General features: G+C 34.8%; 1 pseudogene; it reads right to left on the bottom strand.

Annotated features, from left to right (window-relative positions):
• Positions 1–3,751: 3,751 nt before the first annotated feature.
• Positions 3,752–4,105, bottom strand: LOC105617148 (annotated as a pseudogene).
• Between the last annotated feature and the right edge of the window lie 600 nt (positions 4,106–4,705).

Below are 4,705 nucleotides of genomic sequence, written 5' to 3'. Positions count from 1 at the left end.
AAAGACAAACGCCCGCAATACAACGAGAGACACAATAAAATGATTTTGCAGCATGACAATGCTCGACCCCATGTTGCGAAAGTGGTCAAGACATACTTGGAAACGTTGAAATGAGAAGTCCTACCCCACCCGCCGTATTCTCCAGACGTTGCTCCCTCTGACTATCACTTGTTTCAATCAATGGCACATGGCCTGGCTGACCAGCACTTCCGGTCTTGTGAAGAAGTAAAAAATTGGATCGATTCGTGGATAGCCTCAAAAGATGACCAGTTTTTTCGACGCGGGATTCGTACGCTACCCGAAAGATGGGAGAAAGTAGTGGCCAGCGATGGACAATACTTTGAATCATAAATGTATAACCAGTTTTTTACAATAAAGCCTCGAATTTCAGAAAAAAACGGCGGAAGCAAAGTTGTACACCTAATATTATTACTGAATATTATTAGCAGATGTTTAACCTCTCTGAAACCGTCAAAATCAGCTGTCACTATGAACCATTCACAACAGCTGGAGCTATCTTTAGGGAAACGGACAGAACTAATTTGTAGTCCCAATAGATTAAATGTAATTTTTTACATTTCTCTCGGAAGAGACCACTACCTTCGGTTTCTGTCGAGCAACAATATGTACGTATACATACGTGAATAGAAATTAGAAATGAAAGTAAAAAGACTGAAAAATTGTATACTATAATATAATTTAATAATAAATTAATAATAAATTAATAATAAAATTTACATATCATTTAAAGTACCAAGGGTAATTTTTGAAGCGATATTTTTTTAGCGTATTTTTAGCGTAACTATTTTAAAGCGTACATGTTGGTCAAGAGTGGATTGCTATATATACATATATATACACAAATTTTAATCCTTTATTTAAAATTCTTTTATTTAAAAATCTTGAATATATTAAAAATATACCTCTTACACACATTAAACTTTCATTAATTCACACAAGTAACAGAAGTCGCAGTGATAGTTTGCGAGACATTGTTACAATTTTCTGTATTATATATCATATTCATAAAACGCAATTAATTATGAGCAAATAAAGTACACTGATGAAATCCCACGCGCGAATCCTGTTTTTTATTTTGTTTTTTTTCCATGGTACATATTTCCGATATAAGTATAATAGTTAAATTAATTATCAGTAAATGTATAACATCAAACAATATGTTTTTATATAATTTTTGCAATTATTCATGTATATTTTAAATTATTATAACAACTGTAGGAAGAATAATGATTCACAACATGCATGATACGCGTGTCAAATTTAATCGATGAAAGATTTTTAAATTAGATTTGTTTTCCTTTAAAAGAATTCAAAAAGAAAGAGTTTTGTAATGATGTTGGGCTTATGAAATGCGCTTAGTGTTGATCGATACTTTATTTTAAATGCCTTTTTATAACTATCATCCAAACTTATAATTTTGCTAATGAATAAAATTACAAAAGTGAAATTATTTACGTAATTATTGACGTATACTTTACATTAATGTATAAAGATGATGTCAATATAAGTTTGAAATGTACAAATAAAAGCCTTTATATATGCAATTTTAAAGTAATTCATTGTCTATTGAAAAACGAATTCTTCCTACAGTTGTTACAAGTGCACACGAATAATTTTAATAATTATCTGAAAATATGTTTGGCCTAATATGTCTACTATCACTTATCTCAAAAAAAGCTACAAAAAAAAGGAAAAAGCTTGATCATGCCAACTAATTATGTTTCTCACTTATAAACATGATATATAATTTCTATAATAAATTAATTTTAAATAATTAATACTTCGTTAGTATTATATTTTGACATAATTTATGCTACTGTGTTAATGGGGAGGGTTTATAACTAATTTATTAAAAACTATCTATAATGTCCTCTTGCTTCTCGACACGTGGCCGAGAAAAGTTTTTCAGTCGCTTCATGCTTCAGTGAAACACTGTCTCGTCCGCTCTTAGCATGCCCAAACGCCCGCCAAAGCTAATCGAAACGCGAAAGCGCCGAACAGCATATGGATATATGCTTGTGTATATGACTAGCGGTCGCGCTGTCGTTGTGACTACACGACATCGCCCAATGTGGCGCCAAGCATGTCTGGGCGCCGACGATAACTAACGAAGGACAATTGACGGAAAATCGTTAAGTTTGCAAATAAATGTTACTCTTTGATTCTGACTTATATGCCATAAGGCGATTTAATACAAACTCAAATGATTATTTAGAACATACAGATTACAAAAGTAGAGACGTGATTGCGTGCATATGACGTTTCGAATATCGGTATCGCATTACTAGAATATGAGAAACTAAGAAAAGCTACAATATAAGCATTTATGTGATGCAATTACCTTATGACATGAGCAGTAATCGATGTCGATCTTGTAGTGAACATAGAGTGATTATTAATCTTACCGAGTGCTAACTAAAATCTATCGCTGAGGCTTCCAAAAATCCACACGCAGAACGCCATGACACCAGAGAGAGAGAGAGAGAGAGAGAAAGAAAAACCGAAAAAAAGAACTAACTCGAGCGCCGCAATTAATGCTTACAACGCCAGTATTCCCCTCCCAGTGTAAACGTTAAGGAAAGAAATACTGATTAAATCGCTAGAACGAAAATAACAAAATAAAATTAAATGAAACAAACAATTAAATGAAAGAAACTTATACTTATTAATCGCTTAATGAAATATCGCGTGAATTAATCCTTCTAATCCTTCTAATCTAACAGTCTTTCACTTAGTTGCTGGATCAGGATATGTCTTTGGTTCACATTTAATTGAAGACGGAGACATAGTGGACGAAGTAGTTTCTGAGTCTTGAATTATTAAATAAGCGGGCTTAAATTTATCGACAGTGATGTTGATACATCTGCTGTCGACTTCTATAGCAAAGACTTTGTCCGAAATGCGCTTTATGCAATCCGCAATCCTGTACGGTTGATCTAGGGGATGCCTGTTACCTTCTATTTTGAGGAAGACGTGAGAGCAGTTATATAAATCTTTATGAAAAAATAACTTAGGTTTAATGTGATGAGAAGTTTTGCATAATTACGCGGAAATCCTTGACGAAAATTTGTGGATCGTTCGGCATTTCTTCAGAGGAGAAAAACTCACCCAGTACTTAGTGCCGTAAATTAATTCCGCTATAGAAGTGCCTAGATCCTCTTTGAAACAAGTTCTTATAATACTACTGGCAGTGTATCAGTCCATTGAGTTTCACCATGGCACATTAATGCAGTTTTAAAGAGCGATGCCATCGTTCGATGATGCCATTAGATTTTAGATAATATGAAGTTGCCCGACAAAGTTTCGAACTAACGAGTTTGGTTAATATAACAGCTGCGCTTCGAATTGTGAGCCCTGATCAGTCGTGATCAGGCGTGGAGCTTCAAATCTGGATACTCAGTAAGTGAAAAACATCTTCGCCACGTGTCTACAATACAATCCTGTAATGGAATAGCTTCCGGTCAACGAGTAAATCGGTCAATTGTTAATAAATACCCGAAATCTTTGGCTGGAACTAGAAGATCGACGATATCGATATATATGTATTCGAAACGAGTATCTGATACTGATATTTTGGTAGGTTATGCCGATTTTAGATTGCTGGCATGTTAGACAAGCGCGGACCCATTTTTTATGTCCTTAGCCATGGAGGGACACAAATTTTTGCGCAATTTGCCAGTGAGTTACTCCACTTGGATGACATTTGATGCACCATATCAAAAATTCGTCTTCATAATGATTCAGAAATGTATGATCTGATCTCTTCTTCTGAAATGTCACAGTAAATGTTGGATGCTGTTTCCGATAAGGTAAACTTTTTGAGCTTCAAAGACGTTAATATAGATTGCTTCAAGTTGTTGCAATTCCAAGGCTTGAGCTTCTGCAATCTCTTGCATCGAGATTAGTTGGCATCACAATAGTATCAACAATATATGCATCTACTATAATATTTTCAGCGCCTAAAACATGATGTACATCGATTATGAATTTCGAAATGAAGAGTAATTGATGGGTTTGTTTTGACGACATTTGATCCGATTTTTTCTTGAATGCGTAGGAGTTTATGATCCGTGATAACGGATGAACGGATCCGTGATAATGGATAAAAGTTTCATCCTTCTAACGTACTACATGGGCTGAGAAGTCCCGAGATTTTTCAATATGTGGTGTCACTAGAAAATGAACATGATTCATTTTGAGAGGTTCATCTGTCTAGTTTGTATGAAATTTCATGACATTTCGTTCATTCGTTTACAAGCTACAGTCATTTAAGTGGTGCTACTTTCGCCTTCGTTCTGTACTATCACGATAACGCACCGTCATACACGTCCTTGAAAGCGATGGAAACAATCAATTCGAATCGTAATTGCTCCAAATTGGTGGCTCCAGGGAAAGAGATTCATATCGAATGAGGAAGTTATCGCGGAAACCGAGACGTATTTCGAAGACTTGGACGTTTCGTACTACAGAAAGAACATCGAAATGTTGGAAAATCGCTATACCAAGTGTATTGGCCTCGAAGGCAACTATGTTGAGGAATAAATATAACTTTGCCCAAAAAACGCTTGTTTTCATTAAAAATCCTTTTAAGGAAATCCTTTAAAAGAAACTTTTCAGCCCATGTAGTATCGGAAATGTTTGATAGCTTCACAGATAGCTAATAATTCTCTATCATATGCGCTAT

This window comes from Atta cephalotes, assembly GCF_000143395.1.
Source record: "Atta cephalotes unplaced genomic scaffold scaffold00011, whole genome shotgun sequence".
Lineage (NCBI taxonomy): Eukaryota > Metazoa > Arthropoda > Insecta > Hymenoptera > Formicidae > Atta > Atta cephalotes.
The sequence above is the reverse complement of the archived record's forward strand: the minus strand, read 5'-3'. Positions and strand labels throughout refer to the sequence as shown.